At 36.7% G+C, this 13462-nt stretch overlaps 1 long non-coding RNA gene across 1 annotated transcript in view; it reads left to right on the top strand.

The window, feature by feature from the left end:
* The first annotated feature begins 2289 nt into the window (after window positions 1-2289).
* LOC119872849 overlaps window positions 2290-13462 on the top strand; it is a 53891-nt gene continuing 42718 nt past the window's right edge. The window contains exons 1-2 of the long non-coding RNA XR_005363160.1: window positions 2290-2411; window positions 7994-8156. This is a non-coding gene — a long non-coding RNA (uncharacterized LOC119872849). The remainder of the gene's footprint in view (window positions 2412-7993; window positions 8157-13462) is intronic.

The following is a 13462-nucleotide window of genomic DNA, read 5'->3' as shown; positions in this document are numbered from 1 at the left end:
CCTGAAGGAACCAACTGCCTTGGAGGTGCGATGAAAAAGAGCCATTTTACTTATTTCACAGAGAATCACTAGAACCACAACATAAGTGGATCTGTTTGAGAACTGATGGACTCAATGACCTTGGAGGTTATCTCCAACCTTGAGAATCTTAGGTTGATATAAACCTCCTAAGCTTGATGTGTGGAGGGGCAACATAGGGAAATGGTCTTCTGTGAGGACATAAATTTTCTGTTAATTGAATCAATCCAGGAAAGTGTAGGTCATCATGACCTAAATATTTTTGGTTTGAGTCTTTTCATTTGAAATGTTTATCTATTTAAGGAAGAAGAGATACTCTATTCACTAAAAAGTTCAAACACAACTTAAAGCTAATTACAAAATAATTTACAAATTGTTTTTCTATAGGCAGTTGCTCATATTGCCTTGAATAATTTAAGAGATTAGATTCATTATTTTTCCTATTAATTAAATAGAGTGTTAGAAATGACCATTTGGACTTCTTTTTTTTTTAAGACACTTATTCAGCATCATGATCAGACTATTACATTTAGCGATTAATAGCATGCATGCATGCAAACAAGAAATCTACTTTAAAACCCTTTGTTGGAATGCTTTACACTTCCCACAGAACAGAAGCTAAAATAACCCATTATACAATTAGTCACAAATATAGTCCTTGAGTTTTCTGCCCATACACATGAGTATTGTCTAAAACATGTCTTCTTTGTAGCAGCTAGGCTCTGCTATCACTGTGCTTGGCTGAGTTTGCAAATCTTTGCAGTGTATAGCTTCCCTGTTACTTCTCTGGCTCTCTTCTCCTGTTAAGGCTTTTTTTCTGGCAGTAATTAAAACTTTCTGCCATTACCATAGCTCTCGATGCTGCTAGAACTGCCAGAGCCACCTTGGTTTTGTGGTTTGGCAGAGTACTGGCTTCACCATCACAGGGGCCAGAGTTTCTGCCTCTAAAATTTTCTCCTTTCATGGGTCCAAAATTTGAAGATTGCTGTAGTTGCCAAAATAGTTATAGCTTCCGCCACTTCCAAAGTTGCTTCTGTCATTACCAAATCAGTTATAGCCATCCCCACTGCTACCGCATCCACCACCATCTGGTCTGCCACCAAAGCCACCTCACCCACTGAAGTTTCCTCTATGACCAAAGTTGTAATTCCTACCAAAACCACCTCCACAACCACCAGCAAAATTTCCAGAACCACTTCAATGTCTTTGGCTGGATGAAGCAGTAGCCATCTCTTGCTTAGATTGGGCTTTCACAGTTGTGGCCATTCACAGTATGGGATTTTTAAAGGACAATCTTCTCTGTAGAGTCATGGTCATCACATGTTATAAAAGCAAAGTCTCTCTTCTTGCCAACTGCCTTGGTCAGTCATGATTTTAATCACGTCAATTTTCCGACACTATTCAAAATAATCTTAGATGATGTTAGATGATGTTCTTCAGTTTCTTCTTTAATGCCACCAAATAAATCTTGTTCACAGTTAAGTGGGTACCAGGTCTTTGCAAATCTTCTCTTAAGACAGCTCTCTTTGGTTCCACAACTCTTCCATCCACCTTGTGTGACCTTGCATTCATGGCTGCATCTATCTCCACCACAGTGGCACACGTCAAACCCCAAGCCTCTGGAGCACTTGGTGTTTGGATCTTTCATTACCACGCAGTCTATAAGTGTTCCATTGCTCAGAATGGCTCCTCAGACTCTCATCAGTTGTTTCAAAGCTCAAACCTCTGATAAAGAGCTTCTGCAGCTGTTCAGGCTCTTTGGGAGACTCTGGCTTCAACATAATGGCAGTGGGAGGGGAGATTTTAACGATGCCTATTCAGTGGCATCCACAGGCAGAAAGCAACCAGTTGGACTTCTATGAATAGGAATGTATGTGTGTGCATCTTTGTCATGAATATTCAAGTATTGATCAATTTATGATACTGATATAATGTATCTTTTGCCTAACCATGAAACATAAACAGAACTAGAAAATGTAAAAGAATAAATCCTATTTAAAATTCTGTGAAAACATAATAAAAATTACAGAAGAAATAATTACGTGCAACAGCAGCAATAGCATCCTTGAAACCATTTCTATAGTGTTTCAAGTATCTGAATGTGTCAGTTATGCCAGAGTTCATCTCCTAGAGAGGCAGGATAAGAAGTGTTGGGCTAAAGCCTCAAGGATCAATTGAAATTTCAGTTCTGTACATAATAAAAATAGCAAAGGTACAGGCTGTTTGAGTGTCTGGCTCTTTTTTTTTTTTTTGGTCAATATAACCATTATTACCTTCACACTATTTTATCTCCTTCTTTTAGGCTTGATAGCATGAGCTAAGAGCAATTGATTTCACAAAGCAATTGAAAGGATAAAGAGAAACACAAATTATGGAAAATGTACCAGGCACAGGTGAATAAATACTACAATATTAATAAAGCTCTAAAATGCTTAGAATTAGTTTGAAGCTTTCTCTCTGATTAATGTTTAACGTGTGTGTCTGTGTTTTTTTTTTTTTTTAATTTCCAAAGAAGTTAAGGATAGTATAAGGAAGAAGTGGGAAACATATAAAGAAGCTAAATCAGGGATGCCTGGGTGGCTCAGCAGTTGAGCATCTGCCTTCAGCTCAGGGAGTGATCACAGGGTCCCGGGATCCAATCCCGCACCAGGCTCCCTGCATGGAGCCTGCTTCTCCCTCTGCCTCTCTCTGTGTGTCTCACATGAATAAATAAATAAAATATTTTTTAAAAAAGAAGCTAAATCACTTGTAACCCCACTACTAGGGTCAGCACCATATTAATGTTCCCCCCAATTCCTTCTAGTCTTTAAAACATATATGTAATATATATTATGTGCATAATATATAATTCTATTTTAATTAATAAATGTATAGTCATATTATAATAAATAGTATACTATATTTATTGTATGTAATATATTTATATATTTACTTTTTATATATTTATTACAACATAATTATAATTTTCTATCCTTTCATTAAATATTATGAGGTATTATACAAACCAAGTAATTTTTTTACAAGAAATATTTTTCATACAGATGCTTTGTATGATGACCTAATATTTTTCATATAAAAATATTAAACTTTTCATAATTAGTCCCCCACTCTTAGATATTAAGGTTGTTTCCAATTTTCACTTCTTCAAAGTAATGCTACAATGAACATGATCAAACATCATCTGTTTGAAATTTTGAAATATTTCCTTAGGTTAGATTTCCATAAGTAGAATTGCTATGTTAAAGAATGTGAACTCTACTAAGAATCTTTACAGCAGAAAAGTACAAACAGTCCATCAGTGTAGCCTAATAATTCCCACATTAGCTGTACCTTCACCCCTACAGGTGTTACCATTGAAAAAAATGTGCTTGATAACTTGATAGATGAAAAAAATCTCATCATTCTATCAATCTGAATTTCTTTCCTTTTTTTTCTTTCTTAGTGAGATTCATCCATGCCTTCATTCATTAAAATATCCACAAAACATTGTTTCGGCAGGGCTGGTTTCACTGGAATGTGACCCAGGCAGTTGCATGAGACTCCAATGCTCAGAAGAGTCTTACGCTTGTTTCAATGCTCTGCTGTTGCCATCTTTGAATCCTTAAAATTTTTATCTTTGTATATATGTTTTGTAAGTGAAGTCTGATGGGACAATGGAATATGTGTGTGAGCAGAGGAAATAAATGCAGTATGCATGATACATCAACAGTTGGATAAGTAGGGGAGGTGCTGACAGCTCTTAGTGTCCATGCTTACTTCCAATGCAGAAAGAAGGTAATAGTTTTTTAGGAAACATGAACAACCAAGGAATCCTATTATATCCTTTCTGTCATGTTACTTTCTTGTGTTAGCCAGCCACTATAATCATAATATAATGACATAGAAGGAAAGAAAAAGATAAGACAACCCATAGTTCCTTTTTTTTTTTCTTTTTCTTTCTTTTTAAAAAAGATTTATTTACTGAAGAGAGAGAGAAAGCACATAAACAGGGGAGGGGCAGAGAGAGAGAGAAAATCTCTGCTGAACATGGAGCTGGACAGGAGGCCAGATCTCACAACACATGAGATCATGACTTGAGCTGAAATCACCAGTCTAATGCCCAACTGACTGAGCCACTCAGGTGCCCCATTTCCTTATTTTTTTTTCTTTTTTTCTCTTTAGTCTTTTCTTGCTCATGATATTGTTAATGAAATCTTACCATTGCAACAACATGGATGGAACTAGAGTGTATTATGCTAAGCAAAATAAGTCAATCAGAGAAAGACAATTGTTATATGATTTCACTCATATGTGGAATTTAAGAAACAAAGCAGAGGATTGTAAAGGAAGAGAAGGAAAACAAAATAAGATGAAATCATAGAGGGAGACAAATCATAAGAAACTCAACTAAAAGAAACGAACTGAGGGTTGCTTGAGGGGAGGTTCGTGGGAGGATGGTGTAACTGGGCTATGGGCATTAAGGAGAGCATATGATGTAATGAGCACTGAGTGTTATTTACAATTGATTAATCACTGAACTCTACCTCTGAAACTAATATTACACTATATGTTAATTTAATTTAAATAAAATAAAAAATATTTAAAAATTTACTTTCTTCAATTCATATGGGGTTATTCAAATAATATGAAAAAACTGGATGGCTCTTTGATGGAAAGTCTGGGAAAATTACTACTTTGTGTCTTGGCTACAGTATTGCGGGGCCTTCCTCAAAGGGAACAGGCTCTTTTTTCTGTAGGAGAGTTCATGGCCAGAGAGCTGGTTTAGGTCTGGAGATGGGACAAGGGATTTTGACTTTTCATGGATGCCAGATCTCATCCCTTGGCTCATCCTTTCTTGATTTTTTTTTTTTTATTATGTATGCAATACTTTTGTTGTACTATGTTGGCTATCCAACATCTTGCCTTTAGAAATATGTAAGAAGGGTGTGTGAATCATGTATAAATCATTTTGAGTCAGGATCTCCTGGCTGCCATTCCGATTTGTTCTTCATTTTAAATAATTATGTCCACCTCATCTATGAGGGTTAAGTACTACCTTTTGGCTTTTCCTAGTTTGGATTCCTATTATCCCTATTGCTATTGAGGAGCCCTATTGCTATTAAGTGTCTTTGACTCTCAGTACTGGTGGGCAGAGAACCACCACACTTGAGCTTTTTGAACTTTTCACTGAGCATTCCTTATTGCCTTGGCAAGGGAGTGTTTTCTGGCTGTCTCTAGGAACATAGTCAGCTGGTGGGTTTTTTGATTATATGATAGTTCTGTTCGAGCATGCCTACTTCTCTGAGCCTGTTGATTTCTTCCTCCATAGCTTGTCACAGCAATTCTGGCATACCATATGTGTAATGTGGGTTTATAAGTTTCACTTTCTTCAATCTTTTAAGAACCATCCCATCAGCATATTTAAACCAACTTGAGAATCTCTTTCATATTATTAAATTGAGAAACATGGAAAGGGTCCATTATTAAAAATTTCTCCCTCATGCAACTTTACATTCTTTATCCCCATTAGGTCTACTTCTAGTACCAACTGTCTTAGGTTAAGTTTCTAGAAGCATAAGATTCTTGTGCAAATGCAATGAAATGCAGGGACACCTGCACCCCGATGTTTCTAGCAGCAATGGCCACGATAGCCAAACTGTGGAAGGAGCCTCGGTGTCCAACGAAAGATGAATGGATAAAGATGTGGTTTATGTATACAATGGAATATTACTCAGCTATTAGAAATGACAAATACCCACCATTTGCTTCAACGTGGATGGAACTGGAGGGTATTATGCTGAGTGAAGTAAGTCAGTCGGAGAAGGACAAACATTATATGTTCTCATTCATTTGGGGAATATAAATAGTAGTGAAAGGGAATATAAGGGAAGGGAGAAGAAATGTGTGGGAAATATCAGAAAGGGAGACAGAACGTAAAGACTGCTAACTCTGGGAAACGAACTAGGGGTGGTAGAAGGGGAGGAGGGCGGGGGGTGGGAGTGAATGGGTGACGGGCACTGGGGGTTATTCTTTATGTTAGTAAATTGAACACCAATAAAAAATAAATTAAAAAAAATAAAAATGATCAAGATAGTAAAAAAAAAAAGATTCTTGTGCAAATTATTTACAGAGGGAGTATTCTCGAGAGAAATTTGTAAGGGAGTAAGGGAAGCATAATAGAGCAGAGGAAGCCAAGCAAAGGTGTGTTTCAGGAGAAGTATAATGGCTTAATCCCACAGGAGCTCTGGAGTGTGAATATATAGAAATTGTCCTTCCCAAAGACAAAGGGCCTGTTACATCCTTATATCAGCCACCCATCCTGACCCTAAGGGGGGCAGGTAACGTCCCAATCATCTTAAGGCAAAGTGAGTCTCATCAGGTGAGGACAACTCTGCTGAGGAGGGTGCCAACAGAGGGGGAATGGGTACACTGACCCAGTAAAGTGCCTCCAGCTGGCACATCAAATATAGAGTCAGTTCTTATGAATATTCTCTGTATGCCTGGAGAGAACCTCTATACTCTGTTTCAGTACTACCTACAATACATCCATTTGTGATTTAAGAATAGGCATTTAAGAGGAATTTCTTTTAATATTTTCCACTTTAGTTTATAAGGCATTTCATTGGATGTATAAGGACCAAAATGAATTTGGCCTGCTTTGTAAATAGCTGAGCCACATGAGAGGAGACCCATTATGCAGATTTGTGAGGCTAGTGAGAATTTTGTGCATCATAAAAATGCATTGATTCAAAGATGTCTCTTGTCCTAGATTTTTAAAATAAGATGTTGAATTGCACAAACATTAAGTATTATATGTATTTTATTACTGCACAGTTTGAGGGTAAAACATCTAAGCTCTAAAAAAGCCCAAGGATTATTTTATTATCATGCTTATAAATTAATCCATGCTTTTTGTATATAACTCTAATCCATTCATTTTCCTTGCTGTGCAGTATTCTATTGTATGGGGATGTCAGTTTATTTATTCTTTCATAAGTGAACATTTGAGTCATTTCCAATTTTAGGTTAATATAAATAATACTGCTGTGAATATACATATATATACATACATACATATATATATATGTGTGTGTGTGTGTGTATACACACATACCTTGGTGCTTTTATCTTTATCTAAGGTATATTATATTATATGTATGAGAGGGATTGTTGAGACATGGGAGAAAGTATTTTTGGTTTTGCCAGATAATACCAAATTGTTTTACAAAGTAGTGCCTATTCCTCAACAACACTTAGTTTTGTCATAATTTTTAATTTCTACTTTTGGTACATAGAGACATCAGATTTTTAAAATTCGTTGATATAAAATATGTTTATTAGCCATTTGGATTTTTTCTTTCATGAAGTGTCTGTTTAAATGAATCTACTTTATTAGCCAAGTAGATTCAAATAAGAATAGGGGAGGATAAATTTTCCCTTCTTTCTTTCTAGGTTCTTTGGCTGGTCTATTAATTAAATTGAAATAAGACAAATTAACAGGAGAAAAACAAATTTAATTTTGTATTTATGGGAGCTTCACATAGCTATGAGAGGGTCAAAGACAGACATTTGAGACTTATAAACCGTGAGGAGCTAAGGAGGAAGGGTAGGGGTCTGGGTTTTCAAATGGAAGGAATACAATTCACAGGAAATGGGAAGAACAAATGTTTCATAGACAAATATTTGCCATGCCATATGGAAAGTCTTTCTTGTGTAAAAAAAAAGTTATATTTAATAATAGCTCTCTTTCAGGTAGAGTCTCCCTATCTAAATTCTTTCAGGTAATTAAGGGGGAGCTAAAAAGGTCTTCTTGAGCCTGTCAGGACTTGATTGCCTTTAACTCAAATAATCCACATGTCAAAATAGCACATTCTGGAACAGCCCACCCCAATCCCCATCACAAACCATGTCTCAGTTTCCTCATCTAAGAATGGGGTAATAACATCTGATATCTTAACAAAATAGTACCCACTGAGCATCTCTTCCTCTGTTCAAGGTGTAGGACTACATCTGCCTGAATCACGTCTCCTGCATGGTTCCAAGTTACTGGGAATCAAAAGAGAAACTCACATGGAATTTGAAAGGCAGAAGTGAAGTAGAGATATTTTGGAAGATTGAGAGAGACAAAGACAGTGATGGACAGACCACAAAGGTGTTTGGTGAGTATCAGGGTGTTGTTCTCCTCCTGTTTTACATTCAGCTCATTTTCCTGGCTACTGGCCCAGCTGATCAGCAACGGTCCCAAGCCTCCTACAAGGCACTAGGTTCCAGGCCCACAAGTATGATTTCCACAGAGGCAGAAACTTCCCTAAAATGGACATTTCCACAGAAGAGGTAGATCGTAAAATCTGTATAATTGTTGAATTTCCCAAAAGTTCCTTCCTGTCTACATGAGCTGGCACTTCTGGCTGACATGATTAGTGATTATTCTACTCAATCCTCTTATTTCCTACTTCCAGACCTTCATTTGCCAGCTCCTATCACTTCTGTGTAGACTTTCATTCCTATATAAAATTTATTTCTAGGTATCCCTGGGTGGCGCAGTGGTTTAGCGCCTGCCTTTGGCCCAGGGCGCGATCCTGGAGACCCGGGATCGAATCCCACATCGAATCCCACATCGGGCTCCTCATGCATGGAGCCTGCTTCTCCCTCTGCCTGTGTCTCTGCCTCTCTCTCTCTCACTGTGTGCCTATCATAAATAAATAAAAAATTTAAAAAAAAACTTATTTCTGTATAACTTGTAGCTCTCATATCCTGATTTAACTCTGCTAGGATAGTTTTGACAGTGAAATAAAATAAATATGCAAAAGTTCTTTCAAAGGTCTAAATTGCTATTTGAATATAATTATTGGGTTGAGCTAAATAATGCATTGCTGAACTTCTTACATAGAAAAACAGATTAGGTGACATTCAAAATGGGAAGGAAAGCAAGCCAGCATAGACCGTTATGGGCAGCATGGCTCATGAAAATATTTTATTCTGTCATTTGTGTGATGATTGTATTTGTTTTTATCACATTGATGACAAAATATTCCATCTAGCCTTCCTTTCCAGCTAGATTGCTTGATAAGAAAGAGGTTGCAAAATAGACCTTAGAGACTTACAGAAGCTCTGAAACACATCAGGTATCCACAATTAATAAAGTGTAGAATATAGTCAAATATCCAGAGACACATATCAAGAACACCCGAAAAGATAAAAGTATAAAGTAAAAGTGAATTTTAAAAATATGTAAAAGTATTCTATTGCAAATTGCCCATTTTTGGCTGCTTTTTTCACATATTAAGATTGATCTTGCAATGAGTCATTTTCAAAGTTTGTCAAAGACTCAGACATTTTGGTTATTTGTGATGGTTTTCTTGAACTTACAGCTTTATGAAGATAGTAGTTTTCTGGTTATTAGATCAATAATTGATTAGCCAAATAGTGGATTTCAGCATTTGTTTTCATTACTTAATGGCCAGCATAACAGTAACAGGGCTATTCAACCACTCAAGATTTCAAAATTGACACTTCTATGATCATGATGTATCTTAGGGACATATAGAGAAGATTGTGAGCAGAATTATTACTTTCAAAACATAACCCCACTCTTCCTTTTTTAAGATTTATTTATTTGAGAGAGAGAGAGAGAGCGCGCACATACAAGCAGGAGGGGGAGAGAGAATCTCAAGCAGACTCCATGCTGAGCCTGGAGCCCAACATGAGGCTCAATCTCATCACCCTGAGATCACAGCCTGAGACCAAACCAAGACTTACACCCAGGTGCCCCATAACATCACTCTTCTAAATAGACTCTGTTAATAAAAATCTTTCAGGATAACTTACATCTGCTTGTATCTTCAGTTTCTTTTTCCCCCTAATTATGTACATCTCAGTTAATTTAATATTCTATGTGCATGACCCTGATCTTTTCCCTATGGGTGATTCCAGAATGATTTCTATCACTAAAAAGCTTATGGCAGTATAGGAGAATAAAGATCTACATGATTGTAAGAACTTATAAAAGGAAACACCGGTGATAAGAATGCAGATGAACAAAGCAGGAAAAAGATTTAGATAGAATGACATGATTTGGACACAAATTGAATGTTGAGGACAAAGGAGTCCAAAGTGGCTTTGAACTTTCTCATTTGCTTTATTTAGAAGAAAATATTTGCCACCAATGGAGTTATATTACTCAGGAATTGAGAAATGAGTTTTGAAGTACAGATGGCAAGTCTGACTTTGGGCATGCTAAAATTTTAATTAATATTTGCTCAAGGAGTAATTTTGGAATGTCTAAGGAGTTGCAAAAGTATGCACCAAATTCAGGAGAAAGGACAAGGTCTTAAAGGATAACTACCCAGGTGATTGGTTTTTATACAGAATTTGTACTTATCATTAGTACCGGGACTGGTATTAATAGAAAATATTTCATGATGGATCAGATAATAACTTTAATGTATGCAAAAATACAGGTGTGAGCCTTCATTTTGTACCTCAATAATTTGATACCCCTTTGATATGAAGAACAAAAAAATAAGTACTGTCTTATGGATGGTGAGAAGATCTAGAATGCAAATAGGTGGAAACTAATTACCATTGATTGTAGTGATTAGAAAACATTTCCAAGAGCAGGTGGAAAAAAATTACCTGAGGAGTGGAAGGTCAAGAGAGAAAGACAACAGAGGAAATACTTAAGTGACTCAACCTAAAGACATTGGTTTAGAAAGTATTCCTGTAGTTAATGCATCAGTTTTCAGAATTATTTTCAGAAGTATTCTAAGCAATACTGTTACCCTATGCTCATTTTCTCTACGCTTGTGTTATGGGTAGGGAACTGTGTCCCCTAGAAGGTATATTAAAGTCCTAACTCCTGCTGCTTGTGAATGTGACCTTGGAATTAGGGTCTGTGTAGAAATAATTGAATGAGGTGATCAAGATGGGCCCTGATCCAGTGTAACTGGCATCCTTAGAAGAAGAAGAAAATGCCATGTGAAAACAGAGACATACAAGAAATAAGACTATATGACGTTGGAGGTAGAGACTAGAGGGAGGTAGCTGCAAGCCTAGGGACATCAAGGTTTGATGAGCACCAGCAGAATCTATAAAGGGGCTACCTAGGGTCTCAGAGAAAACATGGCTCTGCTGACACTATTATTTTGAACTTCCAGTCCCCAGAACTGGGAGAGAATAAATTTCTGTTGTTTGAAGCTACCCAATTTGTGATTCTTTGTTAGGGTAGCATTAGGAAATTAATACCTCTCTTATAGCATCTCTTTACTTAATCAGCAAATACTCATTGAACATCTATTCTACTCAGGTCATTCTGTTCCTCCGTACCTCAGCTTTCTCAATAGCCCTCTTAAGTCAACATTTGGCATTTGGAAGATTAATAATTAAGAAGGCACAGCATAGTGCAGGCTACTTTGCTTGATCTTTTTCCCTCAGTTCTATCGAAGATGTTCCCACTGGTGTCATCTTTGACAAAGAATAATACATATAGATGAATATTTTCCAGCATTTATGGGTTCTTGGCTCCAAAGGTGTGCTAAAAGTGTCAGGTTGCTACAAAACCCTTAGATAAATGATATGCCTGGTACTAAGCCCGGAAGGCTTGTTTCTACAGAAAGTGGTAAGTCCAACACTGGAAGTTATCAGTAACTTGAGATTAGAGTTGGATGGCATAAAAGACTTCTCAGAGGAATGATAAAATCTGAGAAGACCTCAAATCCTATCTTTTGTTTTGTTTTTAATTCTTTTTTAAAAAAAGATTTTATTTATTTATTCATGAGAGACACAGACAGAGAGGCAGAGAGACAGGCAGAGGGAGAAGCAGACTCCATGCAGGGAGCCTGATGTGGGACTTGATCCTGGGACTCCAGGATCACGCCCTGGGCCGAAGGTGGCACTAAACCGCTGAGCCACCCAGGGATCCCCTTGTTTTTAATTCTTATAGGTGCATTATACCTGTGATAGAATGAGTAATGTACCACTGCTAGACAATGAATATGCCAGCTGGATGAATAACAAAGGCTGTGCAGTTGGTGAATAAGTAGTAAAGATATACTCCACTTAGTGTTTGTTAGTTTTTTTTTTTTGCATTAGCGTGTCAAAAGTTCTAGCTACAAATTTCTCTGGTAACTTAATTCTTATCCTGAATTTGTTGTCCATGAGCATGCCCTATCTTAGGACTGAAAAAAAAAAAAAAAGGTTAGAATATTGGAAAATACTATGTTGAAGTTATTTCCCCTAAAATCCAAAAGTGACAGGAATCAGTCTCCATAAGTGACTTCATACAGAATCAATCAGGAAATTTAGGAATGAATTAAATGTGTGTTTTGGTTAGGCTTTCTGTGTCACATAGTACTCTTATTTTTTTTTTTTAATTTATAACAACAATAGATCAATGATTTTGGCATTAGAAGGATTGAGAGCCAAGGGAACACAGATATCATTTCCCAGGCATCAGCACACCAAATGATATAAGACTTGTGTTTGTAAATTACTTTGTTGAAAGCCTCCTTGTTATCTACTCAGCTCTTCCTATAGTTGGACAGTTCAATAATATGCTAGGTCCATTTCCTCTGACAGCGTTTTGATGAGTCCAGTCTACCCAGCACAATTTATTTAGACACGTGTCTTCTCAGACTGAAAATTACAAAGATATGCACCAGGACTTCATTACATGGAAGGAAACAGGGACTGGAATGTGGAAGCATTTTTCACATTTCTGATTTCTAAGTCTATTGTATTTCCTTGGAGTCAAATGCTGCTGCAATATTTTGGCAAAACAAACCAGATGGCACTAAGTGTATCTTTTAAGAGAAGGTAGAATATGTCAGACTTGAATGTGAATGAAAAATTCTGAGTTCTTTTTCAAAAAAAGTCAAGCCATGATCAATTTAATCTACTTAAAACAACTAATTTAATTTCTGAACAGAAACCCTTAAAAATAGTTCTAGTTAGAACACAGTGAAATCTAAAATCTAGAAATGACAAATTATAAATCACAGCAAATGAATCAGATCTGTTTTGTGTTAGGTACTGACAGATAAATATGTTCCAAAGATTTGTCTGGACTATCTTCTCAGTGGTGACCCTAAGTCAGCCCAGATAATATAACATTAGGGCATAGCCATTGGCCAGAATGGTGTAGTAAAGGGACAACTAGTACAAAGTTTTTTTTTTTTTTTAATATATAGAAAGTAAAATATTAAGTAATAGACACATGAGGGACACTTTAGGATTTCTAAAACCAGTGTTGGCTATTTAGGCAATCCTTTCTCTGGTATATCTTGATCCTGGTATTGACCACGACCTTGGAGGGAAGCATCTGATTTAAGAGATGAGGTAGAAAAGCCCTAATGAGGGAGGAGGCTAGCCTTTTGAACATATTGGGGGTGGGGAGTAGGTGTAAGCCAAGGTCATGTGCCTGCAAAAATCAGCAATAAAATCTCCAGGGTCAGTAGTTTCAAGTGAT

This window comes from Canis lupus, chromosome 8, assembly GCF_011100685.1.
Source record: "Canis lupus familiaris isolate Mischka breed German Shepherd chromosome 8, alternate assembly UU_Cfam_GSD_1.0, whole genome shotgun sequence".
In the NCBI taxonomy this organism is placed as follows: domain Eukaryota; kingdom Metazoa; phylum Chordata; class Mammalia; order Carnivora; family Canidae; genus Canis; species Canis lupus.
The sequence above is the reverse complement of the archived record's forward strand: the minus strand, read 5'-3'. Positions and strand labels throughout refer to the sequence as shown.